Below are 22285 nucleotides of genomic sequence, written 5' to 3'. Positions count from 1 at the left end.
CCGCAAACATACCTGCCTGTGGCACCCCAGCCTCACCGGCACCAGTGAACTTGAGTGCATGGCGCCTCTCCAAATCCAGGGCCTTCTTCTCGATTCGGGTAAGCATCACCACCTGGGCTGGCCCTCCGCCAGTCCTCACCAGCCCAGTTGGATTATGTGCATTCTTCTCCTGAAAATGAGAGAAGAGCGTTGATTAGTGCCACTTGTATCTGGATTCTCTTTGTGCACGGCCCACCCCAACCAAAGTGGGACATTGCAGGGCTCCTGAGCCTCGTCACCCTGCTGCTGCCCAACACGCACAAAGATGTCTTGTCCCTACCCTGACCCCGGCCAAATGCTGCCTACGTCACATAAGTCACCACACGGTCTAACCTTCCATAGCAAGGAGGCACAACGCATGGAGCACAGAGGACAGCATATCGATTGTTGCCCCGCCACCTTGATGCTCCCCTCCCAGCATGTCATCACCCTGACTTTGACATGTCCTGCAGTTCCAGCCCTGCGCCTAGGTGCAGCTCCTCCAGGTTGCCCCCAAAACAGTCATGTGGGTCTCAGTGTACCACATGCTGCGGGGGAAGAACCCATCTCTTCACCACCCTCTCAGGATGACCTCAGCATGGGCAATATCTACCCAGTGAGGGACACACACCATCAATGATTCAATGCAGTCACTACACTCAGACTTGGGCGTGGGGGTTGCCAGGGTGGAAAGCCTATCTGCTGGGTTAAGTGACCAATGTCAACATAATACTCACCCTTCCTGAGTGCAACAGGTCATTGAAGCGCTTGCAACACTGGATCCAGGCGCATCGCACCACGTCGTGAGAGCTCACCCACTCCTCCCAGGCATGTTTGGTCATGTGGGGGAGGCCTCCTCCTCCCGTCCTGGGGTACAAGTCGTGCTGCCACCTCCTTGAGGAGGGCAGCATGGCAATTGTCAGAAACGCGAGGGGCACAGTGCCCCACTGCCCTACCCTCCTGCCTGGCCTGCACACCAGCAGTGCTCTGGGGAACCCTTCCAGTAGCCATGTTTGTCAGCCTTTGAAAGGCTGCAGCAGCTTTTTAAACAGGCCACCAGCTCACCATTGGACCCGGCAGTCATTGTAGTCCTGCCTCTGCCCGCTCACTCCCACTGTCCTCGGGAGCCGAGATTCACGCTGGGCTTTAATTGGCCCGCCCACCCGCGTAAAATGACAGCGTGGACCTGATCGCAGGCGGCGATCAAGTCCGCGCCCGCCTGCTCGCCAGCCAGAAAATTCTGCCTCAGGAAACTACAGGTCAGTTAGCCTAACATCAATCATTGGGAAAATGCTGGAATCTATTATTGGGGAGATAGTAGCAGCACATTTAGAAACTATAATCCAATCATGCAGAGTCAACATGGTTTCTTGAAAGGGAAATCATGTTTGACAAGTTTATTAGAGTTCTTTGAGAATGTGACAAGCAGGGTGGATAATGGGAAGCCAGTAGATGTACTGTTTTTGGATTTCCAAAAGGCATTTGATAAGTGCCACTTCAAAGGTTACTGCACAAGATAAGAGCTCATGACAGTGGAGGTGATATATTGGCATGGATAGAAGACTGGTTAACTAGCAGGAAACAGAGAGTCAGGAGAAATGGGTCATCTTCAGGTTGGCACACTGTAATAGTAGAGTGCTACAGCGATCAGTGCTGGGGCCTCAACTAAAATGACTTGGAGGAAGGAACTGACTGTTTCTAGCCAAATTTGCTGGTGATACAAAGATAGACAGGAAAGCAAATTATGAGATGGATACAAAAAGTCTGCAAACGGATATAGATCGGTTAAGTGAGTGAGAAAAAGATTGGCAGATTCTACATGGATCTGCAAAAAGTTAGCATGTAGGTACAGTAAGTAATTGTTGGGGGGTGTGGTGGGTAGCAAATAGAACTTTAGCTTTATTGAAAGTGGGATGGCGTATAAAAATAGGGAAGTCTTGCTACAGCTGTACAGGGTTTGGTGTGACTGCACCTGGAATAACGTGTACAGTTTTGGTGTCAATATTTTAGGAAGGATATACTTGCATTGGAAACAGTTCAGAGAAAGTTCACTAGGCTGATACCTAGGATGAAGGGGTTGAGTTACGAGGAAAGATTGAGCAGGTTGGCCTTATACTCATTGGAGCTTAGAAGAATAAGAAGTGATCCATTTATTGAAACATATAAGATGCTGCTTGACGGTATAAATGCTGAGAAGGTATTCCGTCTCCTGAGGAGATCTAGAACTAGGAGGCAGAGTTTAAAAATAAGGCCCCCCCACCCCCATTTAATACAGAGATGAGGAGGAATTTCTTCTCTCAGAGGGCTGTTAGTCTTCAGAATTCTCTTTCCCAGGGAAAAGTGGAGGCTGGGTCATTGAATGTATTCTTTTTTTTATTCATTCACAGGATGTGGGCTTCACTGGCTAGGCCAACATTTATTGCCCATCCCTAATTGCCCTTAAGAAGGTGGTGGTGAGCTGTTTTCTTGAACTGCTGCAGTCCATGTGGTGTAGGTACACCCACAGTGCTGTTAGGAAGGGAATTCCAGGATTTTGACCCAACTGCAGTGAAGGAACAGAGGTATATTTCCAAATCAGGATGGTGAGTGACTTGGAGGGGAACTTCCAGTTGGTGATGTTCCAATGCATCCACTGCCCTTGTCCTTCTAGATGGTAGTGGTCGTGGGTTTGGAAGGTGATGTCTAAGGAGCGTTGGTGAGTTTCTGCAGTGCAAGGCTGAGTTAAACAGATTTTTGATCGACAAAGTCAAGAGTTATGAAGTATAGGCAGAAAAGTGAAGTTAAGGCCACAATCAGATGAGCCGTGGTCTTATCAAATGGTGGAACAGGCTCGAAGGGCCAATGGCCTACTCCTATTTTATATGATCTTATTACAGCAGTCCCTTGCTACTGCACCAGAGGTGTAAATCTAGATTTGCCCTTACGTCTCTAGAAAGGGCCTTGGACTTACAAACTAAAATGCAAGTGTACTAGCCACTAAGCCACCTGGGGAAGTTGCTAAGTACACTGTATAACAGGTCATATAGGTGCAGAAAGTTACAGCAGAAAGTATTTTGAATGTAAGAAGTAGAAAGGTTTGCGTTTGAAGTCAACTGGCAAAGAGCTGTATTAATATATGTAGAGGAATGAACAAAGTGTAGTTCAAGCACAGTTTGAATCCTAGGGCTAGTTCATATCTTAGTGTTTCCTAAACTAGGTGTTCAATAAAATGGAGTGGGAGGGACATTCATTTGAAAGTTTGTACATGGAGCAGGGTTAATGGGTTGAATGACCTATTCCTGCTGCGCATATCTCACTGGTTGTGGCACACACAGTAAGAAACCATTGGGGTAGACTTTGGTCTTGTGTGTTCTGCTGCTGCTGAAAATCTCACCCATGTCTTTGCTACCACTAGACTGCACTGTTTCAGTGCTCTCTTGGCAACCTCCCAGCTTGCAGCATGTGTAAACATGAGCTTATCTAAAACTGTTGCTTGAATCTAAATTGGCATCAAGTTCTATTCATCCATCATTCTTGAACTTGCTGACCTACATTGGCTTTGGGTCTGGGAAGATCTCAATTTTAATATTCTTAGGCTTTGCTTTTCCTAGCTTTTTGTAGCCACCTCAAGCCCTGCAACCCTCCAAGATAGCTGCCCTCTTGTGTGCTCACAAATTCCATCCCTCCACCATTGGTGGCCATGCCTTCAGCTATCTGGGGCCTAAGCTTTTGAAGTTCCTCCTTAAACTTCTTCATGCTCTCCCCTCCTGTAAGGTGTTCCCTAAAAGCTACCTCTTTGACAAAGCTATTGCTCAGCTGTTCCAATATCTCACTATGTTGCTAGGGCCAAATTTTGTTAATAATCACTCCTGTGAAGTGCTTTGGGACTTGTTATTATGTTGAAGGCACAACATAAGTGCCCAGTGTTGCCGTTGTTGATTGTATAAAATGAGTGATGATGAGTTGGTCATCTGTTTTACATGTTTACTGGTAATTCTTTCCCTTGAAGTTAGTGGAAATAAAAGTGGAGGGAGATACAAATGAGCTGCCAACTTGCTTTCACCCACTTTACACTATCACATAGTCAAGATCTACACTATTCAGCTTGTGTTTGTTAAAGAGAGCTTTGCTCCTTATGCAAGCTGTCGTGTGTGTTATAATGATATAAAGGCACCAATTGTTCGTAAGGTATTGCATAAACATGTCGTGGGTTCATTTATTACACCAGGCACATGAGAACATTTGTTTATAGGTAGAAGACTTGAAGATATCAGCAGAAGAGCTGTGTGTGTGTACTCTGCTCAAAAGTAAAAGTGAAACTAAGACTGGATCACATGACACACTTCCCTTCTCTTGATGTCATGCTGCTATCCCTTAAAGACATATTACAACACAAGTGAAGCAGTGAAACTTGCAACATTTGCGTATTTTCATGGACAAGTTATAAGCTGCAGGTATTATGGTCCAGTTCAGCAGTTATTGCACTCTCGTCCAGCCAAATTGCCTTGGTAAAGTGGTGTGGCTTTCTTTCTTGAGCTACTGCAGTCCATGTAGTGAAAATGCTCAATGATTTGATGCAAAATAAAGTGTTTGTTAGGGCACTTCAAGGAGCAGTTAACAGTTAACAATGCTGATGTGGACTGGAGTCACATATAGGTCAGACAGGTTAAGAACAGCTGCTTTCCTTCCCTAAAGCACATTAGTGAATCAGTTGAGTTTTTATGACAATCCGAGAGCTTCACAGTAATTTTTACTTCACAGTAATTGATACCAGTTTTATAGTTACAGATTTAATTATAGAAATAAATGACAGCCATACACTGGTTCATTCCTCAGGGCAATACCTTGACCAATCAGATTCAAGCTGCCTGGTTTAACTTTCAAACAATGCTTAGCAGTTAACTGTCAGTCACCATCAATTGGTGCATCCTCCATGTCAACACCTCTACCAATCAGAGTCCACTTGTCAAACAATCAGCACTCTCTTCTCAGACGGTATAAATTTGTTGTTTTCTCTTACACTGTATTCTTGTGAATTGTCCAGATGAGTGCAAGATGAAAAGCTTCGACAAATGTCTCTTTTGTCAGCAATACCCAAGTTGCAGATTTATTTTTTAAACGGAATTTAATTCTGAAACTGCCGTGGTTGGATTTGAACTCACATCATGTTCTCTGGATTATAGACTAGGTTCCTGAATTACTAGTCCAGTAACATTTTAGGCTGTTTGTGACTAGTGACGGAATAAAGCAAACTTCTGCAAAATAAAGAAAGAGTGGAACTATCATTTTTGTCACAATAACATTTAGAGTTGTCTTACATTTCAATATAATGCAATTCCCTTTTAACAATAAATTGTAAGGAGTTTATTTTCTGGCTTCTAGATTTAGCTATGTTTGCTATTTTCAGTGCCCTTGTACAACTTGCCTTTCCTCTCCATCCCTATGGAATTCTCCATTTCCAATAAATGGATAATAATGCAAAATGTCACAAGCATTTGACATTTATGCCAATCCCATGACTAACAAGGTCACACAGGGAAGGCTGTAGAAGTAGGAAAATAATAAAGCATTTTAACAAAAATAATATTTCTGTGATCTGCTGGAATGTAAAATTAATTATCAAAGAAGAATAATTTATAAATATAAGAAAACAAAATAAACCCAATGATTTTTCTAAAAGCACCATACTATTCTCATATGTGGAGAATAGTGTAAAGCAAGCAAAGATGTTATAGGCCAATCTTTCATTTGAAAATAACTGTTTGCAACCTTGCTCTATCCCCTCTGTCAAAATCCACAACACCCTCGAGGTTCTGCAAGTTGAAAATTACAAGCAGCTGCACAGATGGGCCCTGTAGAGTTGTGAATGTTTTTAAAAATCAACTTAAGGTTTCTTTTCATATTAAGAAGGAATGTGTCATTTTTAGTGGGAAATTGCAGGGTGATGAGGAGCTGTGCTCACAGATTGGAAAAGCTTATAGCAGCGCTGTGTCCAAGTCAGCTGTATCCCAACTCGAGGTGGCTTTGCTGTCTGCTGTAAAATGGAATCAGACAAAAACATCGGAAAGACCACCTGCTCCATCTGACCTGTTCCGCATAGTTTTGATACCGAATGCATCAAGGCAAGGGAGTTCACTTCACTTGATATAGTGTAGGTTCCTGGGAAAGGTGAAAAGCTAAATGAAAAATCCAAGGATATTTAAGGAACAAAAGTATCTGGAAAATTTTTCTCCAATGCAAAATGACCATTATGACCATGTCTTATATAATTTGCTTCCTTTCTCTTGTATGATGTTACCTTCAACCCAGGAATCACTCCAGCTCTTTCTTGAAGGTACACTGTGAGCTGGCACTAGTCACACAAGTTGGTGACCTGTTCCACAGTTCTACTTTTCTCAGGGAGAAGGATATCTAACCTATCTCGTTCCTTGCATAATTTATAAGCATGACACCCTGGTTCTCTCTACCCAATCTAAATTCAATAATTTGTAAGTATGCACATAATTCTTTCATTATTTTACAAATCTGAATCACAGCGCAGCTGAAACCCTGTTTCCGTAAAATATATATACTCAGCTCTTTAATCCAGCCTGGATAGCTACGACTTTTAAACTGGGAATCATTCTCAAGGGCCCTCTTCTGACCCTTTTCCAAAGTCTCTATATCACTCAACATGTGAGGAGAGCAGATCTGGACATTGTATTCCAACTGAGGGCTAACTTGTGGTCTTTCACCAGGGCAAAATGGTTTATTGAAGGATAGAGCTGTGAATACACCCCAGTATCCAATTTTCTTTAGCTATACACCTTCATGGCTTTGGTAATGAGCTCCTAGAGAGTTATGAACTATGATATCAAGCTCCTTTACTTTCTCCATTATTTCTGTTCACTATAAGGTGTAACTGTGCTTTGCGTTGGTCCCACATATGTACGTAACACCATACTTCTCCACATTAAATGTCTTTCGCCAAAGGCATACCTACATTGAGCTACACTTGCAGTTTTTCAGTCTTCGTCACAGACTTAACGCCTTCAGAAAACTTTGTTGCATCAGCAAACTTGCGGATCATTTCCCCAACATTTTTATCAAGGCCACTGATAAAGAAAACAAAGAGAAAGGCCTTTCCACCAGCTCCCGTGGGACAATCACTGATAACCCATTTCCCAGCAGGTTCAAAGCCATTGATAACATCTTTATGCCAGCTGGCATGATCCCATAGTTCTTAACCACTATAGCAGCTTCCTTGCCATTTCCACAAGATTAAATCTTGCGGAGTTAATCTACTCTGTACTCTCAAATGTTTCATCCCGAAACAGACTTTCTGAAGCTTAGAATAAGATTTTGTAATTAAGAAGTTTTGGGGTTATAGTAAAACAGAAAACATACTGGCTTCAGTTTATGCTTCAACCCCCAGGAAGCAGCTTAGTCTTCACACAGGTATTAATATAACTGCAATTAGTAAAGTTTAAAATGTTTCCATGGAATGCCTTCAACTTTCCATAATTTGCAAAATCTGACAGAGCCATCAATTCTTCATTCTTATGAACAGGATTTGTTATTTCCAGTGGCAGGTAGCTCGGTAATATCATGGTCAAGTGAGGAGGGGCAAGAAAGACTCCCCTACCTGGCCAAGATTTTCTGTGAAATCAGCAAAGTCCGAAAGCGGGCAGGGAAATCAGTGTTTGACCCGCTGACTGCAATGGCAGCTTTTTCTGTCATATCATGTGCGACTTTGTTGAAAAAATTGAGAGGCATGGGATTGACGTTGGATTGGTGGCGGGCCGGCCTCTGATTCACCCACCGCACCGTGACTTCAGGCCTTCAGTAATCCAGACGCCATATTTACAGGGCACCTCTACACAGAGCTAGCACTCCCTAAGGGATCAAAGACCGATGGAAAGTCATGGCTGCCAAAGGAAGGAAACATGCTGCCCCCAAATTCAGTGATGCCTCTCTCGAGGACCTACTGGGTGTAGTGGAGGGCCGTCGCAAAATCCTCAATACCCACTCTGGGCAAAGAACCTCATCCAAGATGACGAATCCAGCATGGACATGGTGGCAGCGGTGGTCAGCGCCAATGCCCTGCAAAAGAACTCAGCCACCCAGTGCTGAAAGAGGATGAATGATCTGCTCCGTTCCACCAGGGTAAGCCACTTTTCTCATCACTCTCAACTCACACACTCACAAACCCATCAAACATCCACAGGGCTCTCACTCACTGCCAGGTGAAGGGACATCACCATTGGCTCTCTCACACACACTGTCATTATCCTCATCCGTCCATGGGACACTCACCACCCCATACATGCCAGGCACACTTATCATCTGGCCTGGCAGGCATCTTGCTTATACTCTCTCCATCTGTCTTCATGCAGGACATGCTGGCTCCTAACAAAACCAGACCAGGGGTGGAATGCCTCAACTGAACGTCCTGACTGACTTTGAGACAGGAACCATCCACCTGGCAGGTGACGATGGGGACTGTTCCTGTGCTGAGGTCAGCGGTTCTCAACCAGGTGAGGATCCTGCACTATAACATCTATCAGACAACCATACTGTGAGTAGCAACTCCTGTTCTGCAGTCCCCTGTCATGTACTAATAATTTCTCCATTCCTTCGTAGGCACATCTGGAAGCATCCGAGAGTGTTCACAAACCAGGTCCTCAGCTCAAGCCCCAGAGACAACGCAGAAGAGGAATCTGATGACACCCTAATTGAAGACCCATCATAGCATTAACCCACACCCACCACCAGCGCAGAGACACACACCACATTGGGACTAGTTCTAGAGTAGCCTCAGGGTCATAATCTGGTGAGCACATTGCACTGTCTGATCCACAGCAGGCGGCGTCAGGGACATCCCAGGATGCTGGCACTCGGAGAACGCCTGGAGGTGAGGAGTCTGCTGAGTCTGAGTCAGATGAGGAGCCTTTGGTCTCGGTTCTGCCTCAGCAGCTGAAGCTGCAAAGGCAAGCTCAAGAACATCAGGAAGGGATGTCCGCTGCACTCCTCAGATTGCAAAGCACAATGGAGGAATCCATCCCCCTTCAGGCTGAGTTGATAGCACCAGCATCCAACTCACTGGGGTCAACACTGGTAGGATGGCAGCCACCATGGAGACCTTGGTCCAGGACATCAGTCCTGCACTGCTGCAGGAGCTGCACTCCATCGCTGGGGCACTTGCAGGCACCCATCTGTGTCAATGTGGGGGGGTGGGGGGCGGGTTGGAGGTGGTGGGGGGGCACCTCAAGCTCACTCCAGCTGCCCCTTCCTCTTAAGGAGTCAGCCAGGGGCCCTCGGGCACCCATAGGGAGGAGGATCAGCAGGTGCACACCCCCAGGCCATCCACCCAGGTGACTCAGGAGTGACCAGTCCATCCGAATCCCCACTTCCTGTGACCTTTTTAAAAATTTGCTCATGGGATGTGGGCATCAATGGCTTTATTGCGTTTATTGCCCATCTCTAATTGCACTCATTCAGAAGGCACTTTAAGAGTCAACCACATTGCTGTGGGTTAGGACAGCAGATTTCCTTCCCTAAAGGACATTAGTGAAACAGATGGGTTTTTACAACAATTGGCAATGGTTTCATGGTCATCTTCAGACTTTGAATTCAAATTTCACTATCTGCTGTGGTGGGATTCGAGTCCAGGTCCCCAGAGCATTACCCTAGGTCTCTGGATTACTAGTATAGTGAAAATACCACTATGCTACCATTGGCCGAGGAGAGCGGTACTGTCACACAGCAGGACCCTGAAAGTAGGCCGCAAGGTCTCGGCCCTCCAGAGGACGCCCGCCAAGGTCATCACAGAAAGGACATTGCAGACAGCAGGCTGCATCCAGCTCCGCTGTGGATATTGGACGTAGCGGCAGGGTGAGGAAGGTCAAGAAGGCATAGTTGCACAGCCTGGGCATGCGTGTTAATCACTTGCATATAATGTTCACCAACATAAGTACACTCATAATCATGTCCCCTTGTCCATGGCACCTTGTTTTGGTGAGGTGTTTGTGTCATTCAGAAGTGAAACCTTGGCCTCTGCACAAAGTGAAGTCACGAGTCGCAGTCCAGGCCTTCTCCTCTGTGTGGTGCATAACCCTCTGACCACAGTGATTGGCCCCTCCCAAAGTCACAGTCCATCACTTTGATGCCTGCACCTTGATGTTGATTGTGTTTACTGCAATTATATCGTGCTCTAGCTTGTTGGGTCATGTGATGTTATATGTGCTCTGAGCACCTTTGAGGTGGGGCTGCCTCCCCTTCTCGTCTGCATTCTGGACAGATGAAGGTGTAATGCTGAAGGCGACAGCCGATTATACATGCAAAAGGATCAAGTACTGTTGAAGTCCGTGTTCCCACTGTATTCCAGCAAGGTCTGCATGAGCTGAGACTCTGCATAGAGTGTGAGTGCGGTGACCTCTGCCGGACTGGTGCCAGATGCTACCAGTTGCTATCTTGTGATCTCAGGAGAGTCCTCACTGCATCTTGTCATCCTCCTCGTGGAATCTTGCGGCTATTAGGGCCTCGTGAGTACGCCTGCCTCGTCTGGTCAGACCAATGCCTCATCGCCTGCATCCTGGGCTTCCAGGACCTCATTACCATCCTGCTCTTTCACTTCCTCCATCTCCTCATCATCCAGGACCTCCCCCTTTGCATCGCCAGATTGTGTAGCGTACAACAGGCCATGAAAATGCGCGACACCCGATGTACTGGGACGCTCCGCCAGGTCTGCCAAGGCACCAGAACCTCATTTTCGTAATCCCAATGGTCTGCTCCACCAAAGTCCATGTCGCAGGGTGAGCTTCGTTGTATTTTCTCTCAGCTGGAGCCTCAGGCCTGTCGCACAGGCATCATCAGCCATGTCCTCCATGCGTAGCCCTTATCCCAGAGGACACAACCCTGCAGCCTCTGTGGGCCCTGAAGGATGTCAGGGATCTGAGACCTACTGAGAATGTAAGAGTCTTGGACGCTGCCTCGGTATCGCGCGCAGACCTGTTGAACATTGAGTGAGTGGAAGCCCTTACGATCACATACTGGACTGCTTGCTGCCATGGAGACCTTAGAGCCATCTGGGTGTAGTCGATGGTATCCTGCACCTATGGGAAACCGCAAATCTCAGCAAATCCCAGCAAATCCCAGGACTCCTGCTTCCTGGCTCGCCTGATCTCGGTCAACATTGACAAAGTTGTGTGCCTTGGTAGCTGTAAGCAACTGGATACATTTCTGGGTGGAGGCTTGGGAGATCCCACAGGCCTCAGTGGAGCCCTGGAAGGAGCCACTGTCATGGAAACTGAGCACGGCGATCACTTTCAATGCCATTGGCAGTGGATGCCGTCCGAGTCCCCGTGGTGCCAAATCCTGCAGAAAATGACAAATGGGAGTAACCAGTTCCTTTGACAATCACAATCTTTGGCGACACTGGTTCTCGCTCATCTGCAGGTAGGACAAGCACCGTCTATATATCCTGGGTCTAGCAAGGCACCCATGATCAATGGCTCTCTGTGGATCTTCCTCTATGTGTGGAGGAGGCCCTGCTGCCCCTTGGTCTTGAGGGTTGTGCTCCTCCCTTTGGCAAGCCAGGCACCTCTGTTGCATCCTTCTCCTTCTTCTCTCCTGCCTATAAACAATGAGGCAGACAGTGAGATTGCAAGGCTCCATGTTCCTGATGGTCCCCTGACTGTAGTATCAAAGGGAGAGATGCGAGGGTCAACATGTGTCTCCTGATTTTTCTGCAGCCCCATAAGACTCAAATTATTTTGCAGTCTGCGCTCAAGGGGGGTTAAAAGTTCAGAAGCAATCAGTGGCACTATCAAGAATTTGTAGTGCTTGAGTGGGCATAATTGTTTCAAAAGCCAGACTCCAAGCATGTCAATGGAGCTGATGCTGAACAGCCTCAGCTATGGAACAATGCTCAATCTTGAAATGCTTTTCCAAGTGCCTGGCTGATTTCATCCTCCACAACTACCCCCAACACCCCCCACCCCCACACCGGCATGTTCCTGTGTATTTCCTTCAGTCAGTGCTGCCTTGCAACCACCCCCCCCCCGGCCCCACCTCACACCCGCATTGGAGCCCCTGCCCTGAGGCTCCCCTCAGTGCTGGAGCCCTTGCCCTGGGACCACATTGAAAGCTAGCCAGGAAGAAGCCTCCTTGGAGACTTGCCTGTGACACCCCCACTCACTGAATCTGTGGAGCCGCTTCCTTGAATCCCTATAGGGGTTCCTTGCGAGCCTTACACTAAGTTGTGTGCGCACACCTCCGTATTCCCCTGGAAATTCGGGTGCCCATCTTTTAAAGGCAGTAATAAATCACGCCGCTCTGAAATCACGCTGACGTGGGATTTAACTTTGAAGTGGCAGGATGATTCTGACATGTGACCACAATAACAAGATGCAAATTTACTAAAATGAAGCTCTGGACATTCAACAGTGGGAAATGTGACCCGCTATTTGGGGGGGAGGTGGTGGAGGAGACAATCGTGTCCTGGATTTCTGTCGCCGGGAAACGTGACCAGGGCCTTCTTGTGAGATTTTCCATTCACACCACCAAATACGCCTGCTCTGATTAGGCACGGAAAATCCCAGCCAATGTCTGTGCTTAAACATTTATGTGCTGGTTGTAAAGAAACTAGTCTAACAGGCTTTGTTGAGTTTAAAACAAAAAGGAGTTAGTATATATTGAGTTAAGTCTCGACATTTTGCAACACACCACACACATGCATCCACACACACACGCACACACAGGCATGCATGCACACACACACACCACACAAATGCACACACACACATACCACACACACGCACGCACTCACACCGCACACACATGCATCCACACACACACACCACACAGACGCACACACATGCACGCACACACACACACGCACACACACACACACTCACACAAACACACGCACACACACATGCCAAATGTACAAGTTATACTGTGGGTAATTACTTTCTTAGCCAAATTAAATTTCAATGCTGAAAGGTAAAAAATTGAGAGTTCACTGTTTTTTTTCTTTATTTGTTTATGGGATGTGGGCGTTGTTGGCTGGGCCAGCATTTATTGCCCATCCCTAACTGACATTGTTCAGAAGGAATTTAAGGGTCAACCACATCGCTGTAAGTCTGGAAACACATGCAGGCCAGACCAGATAAGGACAGCAGATTTCCTTCCCTAAAAGACATTAGTGAACCAGATGGGTTTTCATTTCAGATTTATATTGAATTCAAATTCCGCCATCTGCCATGGTGAGAATTGATCCCCGGTCCCCAGAGCATTTCCCTGGGTCTCTGGATTACCAGTCCAGTGACATGAGTTTATGAGTCTTTTGCTGGTCACTGTGATTGCGGCCGGGATTTTTCGGCCCCATCGCGGGTGGGAACCACCGTGGGTGAGGCGGCACCTCAGCCGGAAGTCCATTGACTTGCGGCGGGACTGGAAGATCGTGGTAGTGGGCGGGAGTGGAAAATCCCGCTGTGCAGCATAAATTTTTCCAGGTTTGCCTTTAGATTCAAGGAGTTGAGCTGAAGCCCATGTAACAGCAATTGCCGAAGGCAACTTTCTTTTGGAAACATAATCTGCCTCTTCCAGAAGTCGATGCTTTTTGCACTTGAGGTTCCTTTCGATGGAAATTCACAACGTCTATTGGCATGAACTCTTGAATCACAGGATATGGTTCATCTTCAAGGACTAAGAATATTCTGGAAGAATTTTTTTAAAACACACTGTTTCTGAAAGGGTTAATGCAAGACTCTGCTTGCTATTCCTGGGAAAGACGTCTTTTACAAGAAAAGGTGATTAAGCAGCTTTAAAGAAACTGGACACCTCTTGACCCTGGTGGAGTGTGTGCAAAGAGGGGTCACATGGTAGTTTCTGGCTCTGGAAAATAAACATGCCTGGAAAAACTGTGTTTAAGAGTTGGTCTTGATTTGCTTTGAGAAGAAGGACCAAATGCTGTGAAAAGAAGACAGCAGCCTTTTTGCAGTCCAGAGCCAGTCCACAGCCAGAAGTGAATGTAAGCTGCTCCTACGTTGCTCCACATGCTGGAATTGAGTAACTGTAAGCATTCCTTCAGTCTGCCTGAAAAGCAATGCAAGAGTCAATGATTGTTTTGCAGATCACCTTGAGAGACCAGATGTTTAACCTGGACACTATCTTTCCTTTTTCCTTGAACCATTGACTTTTAACTTCCTCTATTTTTATTTTATTTATGTTTTGGTGTGTGTGTATGTGTGCGCGTGTGGATTACGGTATCTTGAACGGGTAATTAGTATACTTTCATACACCTTACTGTATGTTAATAAGCATTGCCTTTCTAGTCGACAAGACTGGTTTTATTATAAACTCATAAGTTAGTTGCTGATTGAAAGAAACCTGGTTAAAGTCTCTTTTATTCTGGGGAATTGTAATGAGGGGTAAATAATTGGCCATTTTGCTGAGTGAATAAAACTTTTAAACTAATGGTGCATCCTGTGGAGTGGTGGGGCTAATCAAACTGTGCACTCCTCCCATCCCGGTCATAACACTATGCTAGATTTTTTAAACTGTAAGAAATAGGGCCTTGACTTGAGAGGAGAGAGAAGAGGGAGGGTTTTACTGCCTCTTTGGTAGATTCTCCAGACAAGGGTCATGAGGACTCGAAACGTCAACTCTTTTCTTCTCCACCAATGCTGCCAGACCTGCTGAGTTTTTCCAGGTAATTCTGTTTTTGTCTCCAGACAACTGACTGCTTCTGTCTTTAGCAGTTTGTGTGCTGAAGAGATTTAAAAATGGTTCTTCAGTCACATGACCCTCTCTCCCCAAAATCATTGCAGAAGGGATTTGTTTTTCTGATGTCTGAACTGATGGTTGCTTTTGTTTCATGGCTGGGATGATTAGATTCTGCAATGTTACAGCCATTAATCCCCTGAATGAGTCATATCCATCTTGATGAAGTGGGAAGACATATCTCCAGATAACCATTGTTCTAGCAGACTTTCTGTTTCTGCTGGTGAGCTAGTCTCATAGAAATGCAAATGCTAGCTTCAGTACAGTTCAGTAAATCCCTTTAAATTGGCTCTTGACATCCTCAGGTGTGAAATTCCAGAGAAGGATGCTGTACTATGTCTGAATTGCAATTTACATTGGAACTTTTCAGAAGCTGGTCAACTTGGAATGCCAAACATCAGATGCCTAGTGGCAGCCATCTTTAGTCAGTGTCTTTTCTTGTCTTTCAAAGGTCCTTTTTGAACAGCTCAGTATATGTTTGGCCAGCTGGTGAAGTCACAGATTAATATCACTCATTCACAAGTCACATTATCATGACAGTAACCAAAGGGCATAGACTGAAGGTAATTTGTCAAATAACCAGCAGTAAGATGAGGAGAATTATATTTTTTATGTAGTTATGGTAATCCAGAATGCATTGCTTATAAGGGTGGTGGAAACAGATTCAGTGATAACTTTCAAAAGGGAATTGGATAAATAATTGAAGTGGAAAAAATTACAAGGCACTGGGGGAAGAATGGGAAAGTGGGACTAATTGGATAAATCTTACAAAGAGCCAGCAGAAGTGTGATGGAACAAATGACCCTCTTTGCTGCTGCATCTATGACTCTGTGACTATAAATGTCACTGGCATTTGTACAGCAGATTAAATCAGATGAATGTAAATACTCATATGTAGTGCTCTCTATCCAGTGTTCTGAGAGCAATGTAAAGCTAATGGTATATTTGCACTGCATTATCGGGCTCCATTAGAGTGAGGCCTAAGTATGCCACTCACCCCATGGAGTTCTTCATTTGAAAGTTCCATCCCATAGCACTGCAGTAATGTTCTAGGTGTATGCTGCATATGCGGGACACCAAGGTTGAACCCAGGGTGTTTTTGCTAGCATTAACCCACTTTCAAAGATCAGGCTTAGTAGGATACCAACTCCATCCCCATAAAGGGGCCATGGCATGTACAGGGCACCCCTGCTCCAATGTGTTATATTCCTCGTGTGTGTCTTCCACTGCTGAACATCATTGCTGGTTGCCCCTTGCTCCAACTGGAATAAGTGGTGGCACTTTGAAGGTAAACACACTCCCTTTAACTGCTGCTGGCCAGATTTTGCAAATAGCAGTCAGCTTGCAGGCCTGACTCCTTGCACACATGGTGCGTAGCATAGGGAGCTGGGGCAAATGAGAAGGGTCAGCCCTGCGATTGCAAAGTTTGACACAGCCTGCACTCCACTTGATGCTGCACAACCCTCATTTTTACGGGATCACAAAATGTGGAGCTCATGTAACTAATATGAAGAAGGAATGATGTATTTTGATACGGTTTGTATTGGTGCATTATGGTGTGTGGCAAACAAGAGAAAATGGTTTTAATGAGAAGACAAATGCTCCTTAATAAAGCCATTAATATTTGTCACCCCTGTGGCCCTACAGTATGTCCCTTGCAAAAAAAACTATTGATTTACACCAAAGATTTAGTTTAATGTTGACAGAATTAAATTGAATTATTCCTAACTGAATTCAGCCTCACAGTTACCTTTGGCACAAACTAGAACATGTCGAATATTATCAAATTACAGTGTGTGCTAACGACACTTATCGGTGCTACAGGGAAGAAGATGAGAAAGAAATCAAATCAATTAATGTGAAACCAGCATAAGAAAGTAGAATTCACTTCATATTATCATCAGCGCACACCAAAATTTAGAACCTGTCAAGTCAAATTCATTAATTAACCTGATGTATATATGTTCGTTTCCGATGCTTCACATACAAAATGAAAATGGCTTTCCCATTCTGTGTCAAGTTGTTTTAAATATAACTCCCACTCTTTACAATGTCCTAACCCTTAAATGCCCTGTTTCTGTTTTTGTCTGGTATACTTTAATGTAAAAGACATAATTTATAAAATATATTTGAACTTAAAGCTGTTGTGTGATAGAAATCTTGCTGATTAAGTTGCTAGACTTTATGATCTGGGTTTTGATTTCACTTTTTAAGAGCTTACAGGTGAGCACACCTCCCTCTGCTGGATAAACTCCACTATTGTCTTTGAGAGAACTTAAACTTCCTGCTCTGCACAACATGTAAATACTATTAAGGGTCATTGATGTGTGCAAGCTAGTTAACTTTCAAGACAATGGCCTGGATATCCTTCAATTTACTGTCTATTTTGGGTTGATAAACAAGATTACAATGATTCTTGGAATCCCTCTGTAAATAGAATCATCACAGAGCCTGAGTTGCCTTATTTAAACAAGGACAAAGGGCTGTGGCTTATCTCCCCAACTCATATAAGTGGCAGTAGGAATGACAGGATGGCATATCTGAGGTGAATGCCATACTGAGGAGGCCATTTTGGGTGCTGTTACGCTGCCTGTATATAGCTGTAACCCTTTGAAGTTTCAGTCTGTAGTAACTGCAGCTTTAAGCAATCTAGTGGCTGTAGCATTAAGACTTATTGTATTGTGTAGTATCACGTGAACGAATCAGCCGGAAGCACGGGGAACCTTAGGGGTGGAGCTTTCTCGAGTTGTGGTTCTTGATGGAAGCAGGTAACTGCTGCTGAAGGCCTGTAAATAAAGTTCACTGTTCCTTATGAGAAACCTGGTGGGGAAATTAAGCCTATAACAACTAACGATGAGGTTGCGGTGCTGTCCCTCGCCCAGTGAATGTGAGTACCTTGTTTTAAACAGAAGAAAGGCAAAATATACTCACCAGGTATGCCACTTTTTGGCAGTGTTGACCCCTTCGACTCATTCACAGGATTGGAACCAATATATTGAATGCCTCAGTTTCTTTTTCCAAAATACTGGTGGAGGAAAAAAGGAAGGTAATTCTCCGAAGCATCTGTGGGAGTGAAATTTATAATTTAATCCATAGTTTGACGGCCCCAAATGCTCCCGATTCTAAGACCTTCAGCGAATTGGTAAACCTCATAAAGGGTCATTTTCAAACCAAATCCTCCATAATTGTGCAGAGTTCAAATTTAATTCAAGAGTAAGAGCCCCGGGGGAGACCATAGCAACATACGTAGCGAAGTTGAACAGCTAACTGAACATTATGACTTTGGGGAGACCCTAAATGTTATGTTAAGGGGTCATTTGGTCTGCGATGTGCACGATGATGTCATTCAATGATGGTTATTAGCTAAAGTAAATATCGATTTTAAAAGAGCAATGGAAATAGCGCTTGCAATCGAAAGTGCCGAGTGGGATTCACAGGGTTGTACAAGGTACAAAATGGTGCCGTTTTCCAGTTGAGGCAGGAACAGACCGCCGGGCATGGTGTGAAAACCAGGGAGTCAGCCATGAAGTGGGAGACAGTCCATACTACCCGAAAATTTTTAAATATACAGGGGACAGCTCAGCAGCAAATCTGAAAGTGAATTGTTACAACGTAGAAGTAACCATATCTCTGAAAGTTGCCGTTTTAAAGAGGTGGCATGCCATTACTGTCATGAAAGAGGGCACATACTGAAACAATGTAAAGCAAGATTGAGACAGACTTCCAGGCAGCAAACTAAACTGATCGAAGTACATACCATGGAAGAACCAGAAATCACTAATTCCAATATTTATTCCCTATTTAATGTGAAAGTAGGGAAAACAGAGCCAGTCACTGTTACTCTGCAGGTCAATGGAAAATCTTTGATTGAAGTGGAAAACAGTGCAAGAACCACTATAATGAGCCCTCACTTAAGTCTGTCAGCACACATTCAAATATTTAAACAAGGGAATTCAATAATTCAATATGGAGTAGTCTTCAGCCAAATTGAAAACGTATACTGAAGAAGCCATACATGTAAAAGGAATTACCACTGTGCCTGTTTATTACAAGCACCAGGCAGCACAGCTCCCTGTGGTTGTAGTGGAAGGTGAAAGACCAAGCTTTCCAGCTCATGATTGGTTAAAAGAAATTATAGTAAGTTGGTTTGAAATTTTCCAGCTGAGAGCTGGAAGACTGCCAGAGCTGTTAAAGAAATATGTTAAGAACTTTCGAAAGAAACTGGGGAAAATCAAGGGCCTGCAGGCTAAGATCTATGTTGACTCTGAAGCAACTCCTCATTTTTTTAAAGCCAGGACTGTGCCTTATGCCCTGAGAGAGAAGGTTGACACCAAATTAAACCATTTAGAAAAGCTGGGTATCATTCAGCCAGTTCAATTTTCAGAATGGGCAGCACTCATAGTCCTTGTCTTGAGACCAGATCTGACCATCCGTATCTGTGGGGATTTTAAGCTAACAGTAGACAAGGCTGCCAAGTTGGACAAATACCCTATCCCCAGGTTCGAGAATCTGTATGCCAAATTAGCAGGAGGGAGAACTTACACTAAATTATATATGAGTCACGCATATCAGCAGCTGGAACCGGATGATACAATGATATGTCCAGAGGATTTGTAACCATAAACACACACAAAGGGCTGTATCAATACACATGCCTGCCTTTTGGTATTTCGTCAGCCTGCACGATTTTCCAGAGGACAATAGAGAGCTTGCTGCAAGGACTATCTCAAGTCGTCGACTACCTGGACGAGGTCCTAATAACTGGGTTAACAGGAGCAGAACACTTGGCTAATTTGGAAGAAGTCTTAAAATGACTCTTGGAAGCAGGGGTGCACTTGAAAAAGGAAAACCTTTCAGGCAAATGAAATTGTTTACTTGGGCCACAGGGTGGATGCCCAAGGGTTACCCCCAGTAGAATAAGAAGTTAAAGCTATTTTGGAGGCACCTTTGCCTAAAAATGTCTCAGAACTCAAGTCATTCTTGGGTATGGTAAATTATTATGGTTGATTCCTACCCAACTTATCAATGGTCCTTGTCCCTCTACACTCATTATTAAAGAAAACCCAAAGTTGGGTTTGGGAGTTAACTCAAGAAGAAGCCTTCACAAAAGTTAAACATCTCTTGCAGTCTTCGAACTTGTTAGTACATTACGACCCAGCAAAAGAACTAGCACTAACCTGTGACGCATTCCCCCTATGGCGTGGTAGTGGTACTACCTCAAAAGATGGACAGCGGTTCAGGACGGCCAATTGGCTTTGTATCCAGAACCCGCTCCACGGTCAAGAAAGGTATTCACAAATTGAGGAAGAAAGACTATCGATTATTTTTAGAGTTAAAAAAATTAGTATTTACATGGCTGACACTTTAGTAGCTGATCACAAACCGCTCTTGGGTTTGTTTAGTGAAGAAAAAGCTATCACTCCCATAGCTTCCACAAGAATTCAAAGGTGGGCTTTGATTTTATCAGCATTTGAATACACTTTTATGCACAGACCAGGGATGCATATAGCCAATGCAGATGCCCTAAGTTGCCTTCCTTTCCAGGAGAGCATTGAACACACTGCAATTCCTTGAGAGATCTTATTAGTGATGAATTTCCTGGATACTTCACCAGTTTGCGCAGACAAATGAGAAACTGGATGAACCGTGATCCAGTCTTGTTTAGATTATGAGACCAAGTATTGAAAGGATGGTCCCAGGAACCAGTCTTCAAAGAATTGAAGCCATTCTTCACCTGAAGGAATGAATGGAGTAGTCAGGATAGGATCCTATTATGGGGTGCACAAGTCATCGTCCCTTCACAAGGAAGGGAACCGCACTTAACTGAGTTGCATAGTGCGCGTCCTGGAATTTCCAAAATGAAAATGTTTGCAAGGAGCAGTATCTGGTGGCCAGAGTCGACGATGATATAGAAAAATGGTTAGACACTGTCTCCAGTGCCAGCAACTACAGAAGTTGCCTCTTGCAGCCCCACTGCACCCGTGGGAATGGCCTGGTCGACCCTGGGTGAGATTGCATATAGATTATGTAGGTCCATTTCTAGGTTCCACGTTTCAACTAATAATTGATGCACATTCCAAATGGTTAGATGCATGAGAAGTTAGATCACCAATGTCAGGTGTGACTATAGAAAGGTTATGCCAAAGTTTTTCTATACAATCAAGTCCATAATAACCATCTCATCCTTGTTGCCAGCTGTTATGGACTGGATTTTCCAGACAGGTTTCTCATAAGAAACAGTGAACTTTATTTACTAGGCTTTAGCAGTAGGTACCTGCTTCCATCATGGTCCACAACTGCACACAAGCTCCACCCCTAAGAGTCCTCACACTTCGGGCTGACTCGTTCACACTGTCACATGATAGTACACAGTACAATAAGTCTTAAAGCTACAGTCACTACATTCCTTAAAGCTAGTTACTACACAGTCAATACCTTTACTGCTACTTTTCCTTAGTTCAAAGTCCTGTTTTGCATTGTGAGATGGATTTCCCAGTGTGTCTGCCACTATTATAATTTTTTTATTCATTTACTGAATGCAGGCGTCGCAGGTTGGGCCAGCATTTATTGCCCTTGAGAAGGTGGTGGTGAGCTGCCTTTTTGAACCGCTGCAGTCCATGTGGTGTAGGTACATCCATATTGCTGTTAGGGAGGGAGTTCCAGGATTTTGACCCAGTGACAGTGAAGGAACAGTGATATATTTCCAAGTCAGAATGATGACTTGGAGGGGAACTTCCAGGTGGTGGTGTTCCCATCTATCTGCTGCCCTTGTCCTTCTAGATGGTAGTGGTCATGGGTTTGGAATGTGCTGACTAAGAAGTGTTGGTGAGTTTCTGCAGTGTGTCTTGTAGATGGTACACACTGCTGCTACTGTTCATCGGTGATGGACGGAGTGAATGTTTGTGGAAGGGGCGCCAATCAAGTGGGCTGTTTGAAGAGGAAGACAAGGACACGTAAGATTGGAAGTGTTTTGAGTTAGGCCTCACATAAGGTGACTCTTTCCTATGTACCTATGCCCACTCACCTTTGTCAACAGGCTAGGAAAGCCTCACTTGGGCTTTCTAGATCTATACCTCAGAAGATTGTACTCCATATCATCTCAGAGCATGTGAGCTGCTAGCTGAAGACCTGGAGCCGCTTCCACCAGGAGAACAGCATTGACTGCACCAGCCGAAGACACTGCTGCCTTGAATCTCTGTCTTTGGAGTATTCCAGCAGCAACAGACAATCTTTGCCACTTTAAACATGCTGTTGCTCCTCACTATGGTCAGTGATGCTGTAATCAAAAGGGCCCATGCAATTCATAGCCTTACAAGCAGAAACAAAGAGAGAGATGTTGAATTCAGAACAAACTGTCATTTCCTTTGAAAACGCATGGAACTATGAGATAGAGGGACATCTGATTAATTATCTTTATTAATAAATGCATTAATACAACAATCACATGTAATTCCACTGAGGCCTGGTATCAATACTGCTCTCAAACAGAGAACTCATAGGGGGTTGGTAATCTGTGTCCTCC

General features: G+C 44.6%; 1 protein-coding gene across 2 annotated transcripts in view; it reads right to left on the bottom strand.

The window, feature by feature from the left end:
- Nucleotides 1-5214: 5214 nt before the first annotated feature.
- The window catches only part of LOC121288169 (carbohydrate sulfotransferase 12-like), a 372813-nt gene continuing 355742 nt past the window's right edge, over nucleotides 5215-22285 (bottom strand). For both annotated transcript variants that reach the window (XR_005945322.1, XR_005945321.1), the window contains 2 exons: nucleotides 17695-17826; nucleotides 5215-5252 (listed from right to left, as the gene is read on the bottom strand). The gene's annotated coding sequence lies outside the window, so the exon portion shown is untranslated. The remainder of the gene's footprint in view (nucleotides 5253-17694; nucleotides 17827-22285) is intronic.

The sequence above is a fragment of the Carcharodon carcharias genome, chromosome 15, assembly GCF_017639515.1.
Source record: "Carcharodon carcharias isolate sCarCar2 chromosome 15, sCarCar2.pri, whole genome shotgun sequence".
In the NCBI taxonomy this organism is placed as follows: Eukaryota; Metazoa; Chordata; class Chondrichthyes; order Lamniformes; family Lamnidae; genus Carcharodon; species Carcharodon carcharias.
This window is presented reverse-complemented; position numbering and strand designations above follow the sequence as displayed.